A 15186-nucleotide genomic window follows, 5' to 3' on the forward strand; every position below is an offset into this window, starting at 1 on the left:
ACTGCACTTATTTTTGGGAGATTTTACACCTTATTCTGTATTGTTATGGTTTTACCTTATTCCAACTCAATGTACTATGTAGAAAGAGTATGCAAGTCAAACTTTCCACGGTTTATGTGAGAATCTTAGAAAACAAAACCAATTAACAAAAAAGTTAATTGTAGCAGTTACTCGAACAAACTAAAACTGCTTAGAGACAAAGCATGAATGTAGGGGTGATGGTTGATATGGTGTGACACAATATCCATCCATTAACAAAGTTCCAAAGTTGGAGAATACATTTGATCTGTTAATAAAAAATCAGCAAAACAAACTAAATGATAAAACTAATGAAATTAAATCTAACAATATTATGAAATTATAATTATAATTATAAGCTAAGCTTTCTTAAATGTATTCAAGAATATTCAAGTGTATTTAAGTGATTTTTAGGGGTTAACAAAAAAAGATATCACCCACAAGCTCACTCCCTTAGCTCTTCCCAAATCAGACTTACCTTAGGACAAAGCATGAATACATAACTAAACTCTTCGCTTCTACCATGCCTCAACCCATGTGACAAACTACTCATAATAAACATAATAAAATGTGCCAAACAAAATACAAACTTTGTACAATACAGATAGAAAATAGATACATGGCTCCTACATTAAGGGTTATTGAAAACTTCAAATAAATATATTTGACATTTTCAAGATTACAAAGAGTTTTCACAAATAGATGGAAAACAATTCAGGCTTCAAATGTCAGAGCAATTGTACTAAGATGCAGAACACTACAAGGATTTTGTAATCTGTTGAGAATAATGATATCATGTATCGCCTTATTTCATCAGCACTTTATGATACATGCAACTAACAGTGAAAAATCTCTGGTGCTGTAATAATTTAAGTGTTAAACAGCTGAATTAAAACTTGTTTGCAAAAATATTTATCAAATGACTAAAGGGATTGTCATATGACAAGATATTGTTTTGCCATGTGACTAAATGATAAGATTTATCCTGGAGGAATGTTGTTTCGTTTTTACTGTGTACTGTACCAGCAGTTATGGTTGAAATGACAAGAAAAGTGACTTGACTTGAGATGTCCTCTTGACAGAATGAACTTCTTTGGATTAGAGTTAAGAGTAGTGCCGATGGCCAATATTGAGAAGGTACTGTATATCTGCACTTCTTACTACTAGGGCAGTGGAATAGAGGAAGGTATATCAGAGCATTATTTCGTTTTCTCTTTAGAGCTGCTTGTCTCCCTGACTGATCAAGCAGACTTTATCCAAATCTATAGTATAATGTCTATTACATAGCATAGCAGTTTGATGAACTACAGTATTGTTGGGTTGTAATGGAAAATATTAATAAGACAAAATATCTATCTATCTATCTATCTATCATATAACAGAGCAACAATTAGTGGGAAGTTAGAGGGTTGAGAAGCTTTTAAAAACCAACAGAACACAACTAAAGAAGTTATTGAGAAGGTAAGGATTGAGTACAAAAGTAAGCTTGCCAGTGATATTAAGGAGGATACTAAAAAGTTCTCCAGATACATAAAGTGTAAAATGAGAGGCAAGTGGATATTAGAGGTTTTGGGGTACTTGGAGATTAATGATAAAATATGTCAAAGTAAGCATAGTTTCTGTAAAGGAAAATCTTGCCAGACAAATCTGTTCGAGTTCTTCGAGCAATAAACAGGGTGGACAAAGGAGAGGCAGTGGATGTCATTTACTTGGATTTTCAGAAGTCATTTGATAAAGTGCCACCCATGAGGCTGCATTACAGAATGTAGTCCTATGGCGTTATTGGAAAGATACTGGCATGGATTGAGGAATGGCTGTCAGGCAGGAGGCAGTGTGTGGGAATAAAGGGGCCGTTTTCTGGTTGGCTGACAGTGACTAGTGGTGTTCCTCAAAGGTCAGTATTGGGACCGCTACACCTCATTGTTTGTCAGTGATTTGGATAATGGAATTAATGGCTTTGTGGCAAAGGTGGCGGATGATAGGTGATGGGTAGCTAGTGCTGAGGAACAACGTGATTGCAGCAGGACTTAGACAAATTGGTAAAATGGGTGGCAGATGGAAATACATTGTTGGGAATTGCAATGCATTTCAGTAAATTGAGTGGAATAAAATGAATAATATTGTGGACTATTACTTAAATGGGCAAAAGGTTCAAACATCAGAGGTGCAGATGGACTTCAAAGTCCTCGTGCAAGACTCCTGGAAGGTTAATTCACAGGTTTAGTCTGTGGCAAAGAAGGCAAGTGCAATGATGGCATTTATTTCAAGGGGAATAGAATATTAAAGCAAGGAGATACGGCTGAGCCTTCATAGGACACCTTAATCAGGCTGCACTTGGAGAATTGTCAACAATTTTGCACCTCGTATCTCAGAAGGGATGTGTTGTCATTATAAAGAGTCCAGAGGAAGTTCACAAGGATGATTCCTTGAATGAAAAGGTTAACATATGAGGAACATTAGGCAGCTTTGGGCTTGTATTCAATGGACTTTAGAAGAATGAGGGGAGATCTCATTGAAACCTATCAAATGTTGAATAGAATAGATAGGGTGGATGTGGAGAGAATGTTTCCTATGGGGAGGGGTGTATCCAGAACTAGAGGGCACAGCCTCAAAATTGAGAGGCGATCTTTTAGAGCGGAGGTAAGGTGGAATATTTTTGCTGAGAGTAGTGAATCTGTGGAATGTTCTGCCACAGACTGCAGTGTCCAAGTCCATGGGTATATTTTAGGTGGAAGTTGAAAGTTTCCTGATCAGTCAGAGCATCAAATGATATGACGAGAAGGCAGGTGTATGGGGTTGAGTGGGATCAGGATCAGCAATGATTGAATGTGGAGCAGACTCAATGGGCCGAATGACCTAATTCTGCTCCTATGTCTTATGGTATAATGGTCTTATGGATAGCTGGGAAAAAATGCTGCAGAAGTAGTAATGGGGGACAAGGAAACTGCAGATGAACTGAATAAGTATTTTGTATCAGTTTTCACTGTGGAAGACACTAGCTGTATGGTGGAAGTTCCAGGTGTCAGGGGACATGAAGTGTCCATTACTAGACAGAAGGTTCTTGGGAAGCTTAAAAATGTAGTTAAGTCCACCTGGACCAGATGGTGTACACACCAGGGTTCTGAAAGTGTGGCTGAAGAGATTGTGAAGGCATCAGTAATGGTCTTTCAAGAATCACTAATTTCTGGAATGGTTCCAGAAGACTGGAAAATTGCCAATGTCACTCCACTCTTCAAGAAGGGAGAGAGGCAGAAGAAAGGAAACCATAGGCCAGTTAGTCTGATCTCAATGGTTGGGAAGATGTTGGACTCGATAATTAAGGATGAGGTATCAGTCCACTAGTAGGCATATGAAGGAGCCATTTCTGACTGGTTGCCAGTGATGAGTGGTGTTCCACAGTAGTCTGTGTTGGGACTGAATCTTTTTACACTATATATCAATGATTTTGATGATGGAATTGATGGCTTTGTTGCAAAGCTTTCAGATGATATCAAGATTGGTGGAGGGGCAGGCAGTTTTGAGGAAGTAGAGAGGCTACAGATGGACTAAATGGATTAGGAGAATGAGCAAAGAAATGGCAAATGGAATATAATGTCATGAAGTGTATGGTCATGCACTTTGGTAAAAAGGGTTGACTATTTTCTAAATGGAGAGAAAGTACAAAAAGATGAGGTGCATGGGGACTTGGGAGTCCTTGTACAGGATTCCCTAATGGTTAATTTGCAGATTGAGTCTGTGGTGTGGGAGGCATATGCAATAATATCATTCATTTCAAGAGGACTTGAATATACAAGCAAGGATGTAATGTTGAGATTTTATAAAGCATCAGTGAGGTCTCACTTGGAGTACTGTGAGCAGTTTTGGGATCCTTATCGTAGAAAGGATGTACTGAAACTGGAAAGAATTCAAAAGGAAGTTTATGAAAATGATCCCATGATTGAATGGCTTGTCATATGAAGACAATTTAATGGCTTTAGGCCTGTATTCACTAGAATTCAGTGGAATAAGGGGTGACCTCATTGCAACCCATCAAATGGTAAAAGGCCTTGATAGAGTGCATAGAGAGAAGATGTTTCCTATGGTCAGAGATTCTAAAAGCAGAGGACACCGAACAAAGGAGTGTCCTTTTGAAATGGAGATGATGAGGAATTTCTTTAGCCAGATAGTATTATCTGTGGAATTCTTTGCCACAAGTAGCGGTGGAAGCCAAGTCTTTATGTATATTTAAGGCAGAATTTGATAGATTCTTGATTGGTCAGGGCATGAAGGGATACAGGGAGAAGGCTGGAGACTGGGGCTACGAGGAAATTTGGATCAGCCATGCTGAAATTGTGGAGCAGACTCGATGGGCCAAATGGCCTAATTCTGCTCCTATGTCTAATGGTCCTATTGTCTTATTGCTTGACCATCTTGCGAACTTGATAGCTAATCAGCAAATTCAAACAGCCCATCCCCACCGTCCTCCCCCCAAAAAAAAACTTATATTTGATGCCTTTACCTCACCTAGGAATATCCCCAGCTTCACATCCATCATTGCAGCTTGGAATTGTTACCAATGTGTTTCCCTCCACTTGCCATGACAGCAGAGCTCCAGAGTTGTATTAAATGTCCAAAGTCTCTTGTACTGTGACCTCTTTAGGCCTCCCCTTCAATAAAATTCTGTTGTGGGGTAATCATTTCCTAAACATAGGTCCAATGCCTACAGCTTTTAAAGTGTTGTATTTCCTTATGGTATTCAGCTTGTTGTGTCAATACTGACTCACAACAAAATCCCATTCCTTCACTTACTTTTCCTTGTAACTTATTTTCCTAATATTCCTTCTAGGTTCTACCAATTGCATACCAATAAGGATCAATTTACACTGGCTATGTAAAAAAAAATCTACATGTCTTTGGGAGCAGGAAAATTGCATAGTTACATGGGGAATGTGTGATGGTACAGGAGGTTACTATCGAACCTGGGTCATTGGCATTGTGAGATAACAGTTCTACAAGCTGAAATATTGTGCTAATTCTGATACTGAAGAATGTGTAGGCTGAGATTTTTTGGTAATATTGATTAAAGCAGGAGGCTTCCTACCTGGGGTCCATGGACTCCTTGCTTAATGGCATTGGTCCATGGCATAAAAAGTTGGGAACCTCAGAATTAAAGGGTAGAACAAAAATCATCATGGGATCTTCTTTGTTTGTGTTTTGTTTGCGCACCCATTTTAGACCAACCCATAATCAACCACATTGTTAATACATGTGAATTACATATACAAAACACATTGTTAGTATCACTAACTTGATAAGAAAACTGCTTAATTATTAAATGTGAAGAATATCACAGCCCTTTATAATCAGCTTACTACCCTCCCCCACCTCCCACACTCCCCGGAAGTAAATCTTAATGTCAAGCAAAACTATCTACAAACTGAGGAAACACCTCTAACAAGACAGCACCCACTCATTGAAGAACTATGACTTGAGTTCAGTTTTCTTCAGTGGACTTAGAAATCATGTTCTTTTGATTTGGGAAATTGTGATCACTGTTGTAAGGTTTCTGAAGAGAGTATTAATTCGACACTAGCCCCGGAGTTGTGTAGCAATAATGCCAAGTAAATTTTAATTTGCATGCTGGTTTATATCAGGTTACCATGATAAGGAATTGATTTTTCACAAGAGAAAAGATTGTATTTGTGCAATAAATGCCACCATTGATTAATTGTGCCTTGTAATTTTTATTCAGTGTTCTGAAGCACTCTTCCTTTTTCATATATAGCACCCTGTAATCATTCTTTAATTATGTATTTAGCAGTGCTACATCAGTTTAGAAATGGTGGCCATCAATCAAAGTTTGTTTATTTTGCATTGCTTTTGCATATCTCTAACTTTTTTACACTAATAATTCAAAATAAGCCTCTAAAGTCACGTTTGCAAAAATATGTGCTAGTCTTTTCAAAGAATTAGGGTCAAATGGAATAAAAACCTTGAGACTTTACACTTGATAAAGATCTAATTTAAACCATTGGAATGGGTGTGTCCTTCATGTTAACCTTGCGATGGCCTCTGTGATAATTCTACTGATTAAATGCCGAAGCAGTGTGGAGAGAGAATTTATGTCATTCCTCAGTTTGTAGACAGTTTTGCTTGACATTAAGATTTACTTCCGGGGAGTGTGGGAGGTGGGGGAGGGTAGTAAGCTGATTATAAAGGGCTGTGATATTCTTCGCATTTAATAATTAAGCAGTTTTCTTATCAAGTTAGTAATATTAATGTGGTGAACTACATATACCTGTCTGGACCGCTCCTGTGGCTCCTCCCACAGACCCCTGCTGACTGCTCCTGTGGCTCCTCCCACAGACCCCTGTATAAAGGCGATTGAGGCCTGTTGCCCAGCCTCATTCCCCAGGATGTAGTGTTGTTCATCCTTCCAGTCAATAAAAGCCGAAACCTCGCTTCCTACGTCTCAGAGTGAGTTATTGATGGTGCATCAATTAACAATGTTTTTTGCATATGAAATTCACATGTATTAACAATGTGGTTGATTATGGGTTGCTCTGAAATGGGTGTGCAAGCCAATTCAATTCAATTTATTTAATTGTCATTGAACCACACGTGTTGACCCATGAATACAGCCAAGCAAGACAATGTTTCTCCAGGGCCAAGGTGCAAAACACAGTACCAACGGTCACACACAGCACAAAGCATATGGAGCACATAGGAGATAGCAAGCACATGTAAGATCAGTAAAATACAGCCACGCAAAGAAAAGTCTAGACCCTGAGTCCATTAATGCCACAGAAATCTGCAGACAACCACAGTACAGCTTGTCTTCTGCTGAGTAAACTCTAATCATGTGTAACATGCTGAAGGTTTTCACTGCTGTGTAACATGCTGCAGGTTTTCACTGATAATGTAATGGCTTCTCTGTAGCAGCAATGTTTGGGTTATGACTAGAAATAACGGGGTTTGGAATGCTGTTGTTCTTTCTTGTGAGCTGGAAGAGAGTTTCTTGGGTTTTTTTTTGCCAGGGAGAGATGAGGAGAGAAGATGCGAATGGAGAGAGTTGGTAGACTGCTGGACAGGGTGGACTTGGAGCGAGGGTCTGAAGGGCAGCGATGATCAGAGGAGGTTGATGGCAGACGATTGCTTATCAGTGAGCTCCCAACCTTGTGCAACAGACTCTTTAATAAGATTGGGCCCTTTTTTACTTTCTTTTCTTTACTAACCATATAGTCCAAGTAAGAATTATAAAGCTTAATCGTTTAATTGCATATTGTGTACTGTTTGTTCTTTCAGGGTACTGATTTGTAACGGGACACATCGTGCCGTATCCACCCAAACGAGACTTCTTAAGTTTGGCCAGGCTGGGGGCTATCACCCCCTATATTAAGCCGCTAGCTGAAGTGAGTGTTACACATGGTTTTGCCTGCCAAACTTATAAAAGAATAAAAAGTTCCTTCTTGCATGGAGGGTGTGCAACAGTGTTGGAGGTGTAATCTTTCACTTAACTATGCAATAAGTTTTGCTTATGCAATATGTACAAATTTCCAGAAGATGCTGAATAATCACTCACTGTTGAATTCCATTTATAACTCCCCCAGGAAAATAACCAGACTGTGCCCCAATGCACCAAACCCAAGGTAATATTCCAGCATAGGCTATTAAGTGGCAAGTTACATTTGTGCCATACAAATGGCAATAATCATCTCCAACCACATTTACTTTGATGTTCAATTGGATTACCATCCCTGAGTCCCCATCTCAGATGTTTATCATTAGCTGGGAAGTTAACTGGATCAGCTATATAAATATTTTAGCTACCAGAACAAGTTAGAGGCTGGAAATCTTGTAGTAATAACTCACTTATTAAATCCCCAAAACCGTTTAACCGCCTACAAGTCAGGTCTGATGCAAAATTCTTCTCCTACATTAATGAATGCAGATCCAGTGACATTCCAGAATTGTGAATGACATCCAGCTAACACCTAGAGCATTTACGCCCTCTCCCACTGATGAATGTGAGTGGCTAAATGTTTAATGTCTGCAAAATCAATTTGAATTGCTCATGCAACAGCAGGGCAAACATTTACCATAAAGAGCAAAGATACAAGATGCCTGGCAACACCAACACTTGCAGGATCCCCTCCAAGTCGCACACCAGCTGATTTGGAAATGAATTGCTGTTGTTTCATTCTCATTGGGTTGAAATCTTAGAACCCTTTAGTCAACAAAATTGAGAGTATTTTGATCAGAAAATCTTCTGTATTCAAAAAGCCAGGTTATCACTAGCTTGTCAACAGCAAATAGGGAACAGCAATAATTGTACCATAAATAAAAAAAATATGCTGGACTTCTTGCTTAGATCCAGCATATTTATCACTTTTTTATATTTTATTTTCTCCCAATCTATCATTTGAGAAAACAATCTTTAAGGTGCAATTTACTAGTTCTGGATTTGGCACTAAACCATTTCTTTGATATTAGGGCATTCAGAAGGGATCAGACAAAATGCCACATGGTGGATTATATGAGACAAGAGTTTGTGTGTAAAAGACAAAAAGTTAACATTGAAGATTGGTTTAAACAGGCCTTTTTCAGACTGTGATTCCAAAAGCACACCTGTCCCTGGACCTGAAGCGTTGACAAAAAAGTAATGGTAATTATATTGACCAGGGGCACCACGGCCTGATATGGAAGCACCGATGACCTTGAATAGAAAATCCTACAAAAAATAGCGGATGCAGCACTGTCCATCATGGATAAAGCCCTCCCTACCACTGAGCATATTTACACAAAATGTTTTTGCGGGAGAGCAGCATCCATCATTAGGGACACCCGCCATCCAGGACATGCTCTCTTCTCGCTGCTGCCATCAGGAAGAAGGTACAAAAGCCTCAGGACTCGCACCACCAAGTTCAGGAATAGTTATTATTACTCAACCATCAGGCTCTTGCACTGTATGGACAACATCACTCAACTTCACTTTATCATTGAAATGTTTCTACAACCTATGGACTCACTTTCAAGAACACTTCACCTCATGTTCTTGGTAGTTATCTCTTACTTATTTATATTATTTTTTTCTTTCTTTTTGTATTTGCACAGTTTGTTGTCTTTTACATCAAAGTTGATACAGACTTTTATTGATTCTATTATGGTTATAATTCTGTTATGGAATTATTGAGTATGTCCACAAGAAAATAAATCTCAGGGTTGTATATGGTAACATATATATATATATATTGATAATAAATTTACTTTGAACTTAGAACTTAAGTTTTCCAAAGTTAGTTCTACTCATTTGAAATATAACTGAAATGCCAAAGTACAATTGTCTCTTTGTGTGACAATAAAGACCAAGACCGAAGTATACATATTTTTGAATCTATCCATAAGGTATTTAGATATTGTAAATTACCCCCTCCTGTATTCTAATAACAAAACAAAATGCACAGGTGTTATGGGCTTGTGTGAAAGAATCTGATAAAGGAAAATAAGGGAAGTGAACTGGAATTAATGAGATAGGTCCTATGGGAGATGACATAAACCTGATGAATCAAATGGCCTATTCAATGTTGTTGTAGTACAAGAAATGTATACAAGCTGATTTATCTTTTAAACCTATTTAAGCAATTGTGTTACATTGAACAAATTCTCAGTATGTTATAACATGAAATGTATTGTTTATATTAAGTATAAATCTCTGAGTTTGTCAATCACGGTTTCTTAAAATATAATTTGTTATTTGGGTGTTACTTGAAATAATTTTTTCTCTTTCCATATGATGATCTTAGCTGTTTCACTATTCAAGCCATTAACAATATTGTTCTTGTTGTAACTGGTCTGCACTGCCTCAAATAGTGGAAGTAGTTTCATTTATCTCTTTCACAAAAGGAATTGATTAAGGAGATGTGGAAAAACAATTTACATGCTGCAGTTTGAGCAAGAAGGTGAATTAATTGGTTAGATCTACTAAAGACCTAAAATATACAATGATCAGTGCAGTCTCATCTCCTGATACATTCCATAACTTATTATGTGCATAGAATACTCAAGGATTCTGATCCTTAAGTATGTCAACAGTATTGCTATCCTTAGAAGGGAAGTGTGTGTTGCCTTGCTATCCTTAAAGTTGTACAGAGTCCAGGAGATCAAGCAAGCTTAAATTCCTCTGAATACAGCTGATTCTAAAGGCCCCAAGACCATTTAGGATTGACTTAGCTACTTGAATTTGATTGCCTTCTTTAACTCAAATTCTTCAATGCAATTCATGAAAGCTACATGATATTGAAAATCACCATGAAATGCGAGTCCAGCTTTTGTGCAAGTTGCCACCTTATAGTAAATCTAACTGGTCATGACTCACATTCAGATTGATGACATTAAGGTATGAGAAAAATGCAACAGTATTTGCTTAGAATTTCAGCCATACTTAAGTACTCGAGATCAGATACCCTTCATCACTTGTGTTGTTTGGTGCCACTGAAGAATTTTTTCTATATATAGGATTACCTTCCAGTCAAAAAAAAAAGTTTTCTTATTAAATGGCAGAAAATTTGTGAATATACCACACTGTCGGTTTCCACTTAGGATCACTGGAGAGGATTAGAATTCCAGACTACTGATTCTGGCTGTAGTCAAAGGGAACTGGGTCATTGTTATTGCTATGACAGAGGGCTTAGCTGATTGGAAGATGATAATGGGAATGAACACACCAGGTCCTCTAATTGTGAAGGCTGGGATTCTGATTTCTTGCAGATGAAATATAGGTACCACTAAGGGAACTAGAAATGGATCAATTGTGTGTTTAAGATTCAGCTTGTCAAAGTAAATTTAACACTCCACACCAACCTCTCAAGTACAGGGATGCAATACCAATCTTTTGATACTTTTCCAGAACAAAAGTGCAGGTTTGACTAAACTTCATGCAATGCAGATCCATGGATAGTAAGTTGGTGAACTGTGGTGATATATTGTACTATATCTGACAGTCATGAGTCCTGAGGGCCTCTATGTTGAGCCATAGAGCATTAAGCTTCTAGGTTTCTAGAGCACGTGTTTTTATTAATTGTTGTCAAACTAGAACGTTAAGACCTTGTGTTTGCTGTTTAATCATGTCGTTTATTGTGACTGTCACGTGTTTTCCATGTTCTGTAATTATTTATAGTGGACTCCTGATTAGTGTTCACCATGGGGTCCTTGTGCTGAGAATGGTTTTTCTCACAGTCGCAGTTATGCCACCGATATTCTGTTGGTATTCTGATGTAAAAACTCTTGTTTCTGTCTCCACATGGGAGTCTGTCACTCCACTGCACCTGGGTTCAGTCATTGCCAGTGTTTCATTGTGACATTCACCTCTTTGTGCTTTGTGCAACTCATCTCCTCAATGCTTTAATCAATTGGATAAGACCTGTTGATCAGTCATCAATGGAGAGGGAAGGCTACATGAAGCTTAGATTTGTTTCTGAAACTCAGGCAGAATTTGTCAATGATTTGATTGTGTCAAGGTACTTCGTAATGCAACTGACAGCGGTAACTGGCTAAGTGACAAGCATCAATTGAGATTTATTTTCATTCTTTCCCAGAATGTTAAAAATGGATTGTGACAAATAACAAATGTGGTACACTGTTGCTTTGTATGAAACTTTACTGAGATAGTGTGGTTTTTACATACACATTGCATACAGAGCAGAGTAGTCTTCTTGTTGAAGATCTCACTAAGATTTTGCCAAACAAGGACAAACGTTTATGAAAGGTAAATTACAGTTTGATCTCAGCTACTGATGCAGGCAGTAAAAGACTAGTCAATTAATTCACAGTAAATTAAGCAATGGTTTTGCTGCCAACAGCTGTCTGGGTTTGTTGTATCAATGTTATAAAATTTTCAATGATGAGGAGAGTGTTCAATGTTTTATGAAAAGGAACTATAAAATAAAATGAATATACTGTCAAAATTTAAGGTTATTTGCCCACAACCTTACCTTGTGATTTAATGGTATAATATAAGTTCTAAGTTTATAGGAATTAAATTTTATGTGGCTCATTTATGGTATGTAACAAATATTTTTGGCACCATAAACTGCATCTTTGTGGATAGCACAAATAATGCTTTAAAATCATGCTCTATGTTCTATCAACATTTATTCTTTAGCTAAATTCACTAAATTTGGCTATTCATTTATATGAAGCTGAAGATTATGATGGAGTTAAAGCCAATTTTATGACACTAGAACAACACAATTTACAATATTTTCTGGCATCAGTTGACATACAGTACAGTTTGAACAAGGGTACTTGCATTTAAATGTTTCCATTCATATTTTTAAGATGTTCAAAGGAGCCACATATTCACTGTTTTATTTTCCAGTGCAGGCAATATAAAAATAGTGAGACCCTACATACAACAAGTGGATGGATGACCTTTTAAGAAACTTCACTGGGAGATTAATTGTGGGATGAATGTTGGCCAGCATATAGCAGAAACCTCATATTTGGTAGCAAACGGTGCCATGAGATTTGTGTATGCCTGAGAGGATAAAAGCGATAGATTGCATCTTAATATTAATAATAATCTTGTGAGGCGTGGTAATACAATGGTTAGGAAAAAATTTACAGGAGCCTGCTTTAAGATTGGGGATTGATTCCCACCAGTAACTGTAAGGAGTGTTTACCTTCTCCCCGGGATCACATAAGTTTCCTTCAGGTGCTCCACATTCTTCACACATTTCAAGGACATACAGGTTAGGGTTAGTGAGCTGTGGGCATGTTATGTTGGTGTTGGAAGTGTGACGAAAAGAGTGGGCTGTGCAGTACAAACTTCACTGATTTGCTTTGATGCAAATGACACATTTCACTGTACATCTGCTAAATAATGCTGAGAAATATTTTATTTGTTCTTAAATTTGTCATTCCAAAGGGAGAGGCCTCCGACATGTCAGTAATTACTTTATAGCAATGGACTGTTTGCTGACATTTCTGCATCCATTCATCTCCTGGAGTGAACCTTAATTCACAACCTGCTGATTCAGGATTGTCTTATCACTGAGGCACTGGAACACTTGGGCTGAAAATTTTCACTTAATTATGCTCTCTTTTTCAGTTTAATTTACTCCCCCCCCCCCCCAAGTAATGACATAACTGCCACAAACTATCAGAAATTGTAAGTGCAAAATACATTAACCTTAGATTACTGTTATCTTTTCCAAATGTCTTTTTTCCAAAAATCACACTGGACCAAAGGTTGTCCCATAAAATCAGCTGCTCCTGTAGGACTGAGGTCATTATTAGATTATTTGCCATCCCCTGACAAGATTGTATCATCTAAAGAATAATGATACATGTTATTGTCCTCAGTGACTTCTTGGGCAGTTCCTTGAGATCAAGGATGGCCTGCTTAAGCTTGGGTTTTCCATGCACAGGGGTGGCTGAGGAAATGGATGTGAGAAAAGCAATCTGTGCAATGGGACAGGCAAGAGGTGGCTGGTTAGGCAGAATGCGTGGGTAGTTTGTGAGATGGTGCGCTACTTCTGCTGATACTGCGGTGTTGTTGAATGCTCTTGGTCTATAGCTTGATGGTGTCTAACATTTGGAATGATCCTTCTACTCTTGACTTTTAATATGCCAGGAATCAGTACAGATATTGCAATTCTTCAAGGAATAGACACCTTTCTTTCCATCTGGTGATCTCTACCCATGATAGAACTCATGGATGGCACAGTTAATTGAGCTGTTATCTCTGCTCAGCAACTCCTCAGTTTAATTAGACATCTGTTGTTGACAGTGTGGAATCTGGATGTTCTTCCTGTAACTGCATAATTCCCTTTGGTTTCTTTGCACCTCCGAAAGACTTGGGTTATGTGGGCTTATAGGTCATTGTATTATATGAGTGGGTGTTGATCCTGGAGGAGTTAGTGGAAATATCTCACAATTAAGTGAGAGGGAAAATTAATATGGGGAATGTGTGAGCCAGCACATCCAGAATGAGTCAAAACGGCATTTTTTTATGACATAGTTTGCAAAATGTACCTAAGACCTCAGTGCTGGGTATAGAGCTGCAGAATGCTATAGCAAAAAACAGACCCTTTAGCTTATCTCGTCCATGCCAAAAGATTATTCTGTCTGATCCCATTGATCTGTACATGGGCCGTAGCCCTCCATACCTCTCCCATCTATGTACTTATCCAAACTTCTCTAAAGTGTTACAATCGAACCTCCATCCATCAATTCTGCGGGCAGCCCATTCCACACTCGCAAAACTCTGACTGAAGAAATCACTACCCTCAGGTTGCCCTAAGATATTTCACCTTTCATATTTATCCTCTGACATCTACTTTTAGTCTCACCCAATCTCAATGGAAAATACCTGCTTGCTTTTACCTTATCTATACCCTTCATAATTCTATATACCTCTATCAAATCTCTCCTCTTCCTTCTCTGCTTCAGGGGAAAAAATAGTTCTAGTCTATTCAATCTTGCCCTATAACTCAGGTCCTCAAGTCTCAGCAACTTCTTTATATATCTACTCTGTACTCTTTCAATTTATTTACAATCCTGTGCAAAAATCTTAGGCACACACATGTAAATATATATATCTAGTATGCCTCTAAGACTTTTACACAGTATTGTAGTATCTTTATGTATTGCACTGTACTGCAATGTGCACAAATAAGTACTGGCTCCAGTTCAGTGAGGATATTCAGACAGTAGCTGTGACAGGCAACATCAGTTCAATGTATTATGGTAACAAGATAGCCTTTGGGCCATCGCAGAGCAAGACAGCACCCCGAAGTCATCCAGCCGTGAAATAATCATCGATGAAAGCAAGCAGACGGAACGCTGGGTAGAACACTACTCTGAGCTCTACTCGTGGGAAAATGTTGTTGTTAGCTCAGCCATTGATGCCATCGATTGTCTACCAGTCATTGATGAACTCGACTCTGAACCAACCATTGAGGACCTCAGCAAGGCCAATGACAGTCTGGCCCCAGGGAAAGCTCCTGGCAATGATGGGATTCCTCCAGACCTGATCAAACACTGCAAGAGCTCACTCCTCCAACCTTTACACAAGGTCCTCCGTCAGTGCTGGAAGGAAGGAGCCGTATCATAGGATATGCGCAACTCCAAAATCGTCATTTGTACAAGAACAAGGGTGGTAGGAGTGATTACAGCATCTACAGGGGT

Source organism: Hemitrygon akajei, chromosome 7 (assembly GCF_048418815.1).
Source record: "Hemitrygon akajei chromosome 7, sHemAka1.3, whole genome shotgun sequence".
Classification (NCBI taxonomy): domain Eukaryota; kingdom Metazoa; phylum Chordata; class Chondrichthyes; order Myliobatiformes; family Dasyatidae; genus Hemitrygon; species Hemitrygon akajei.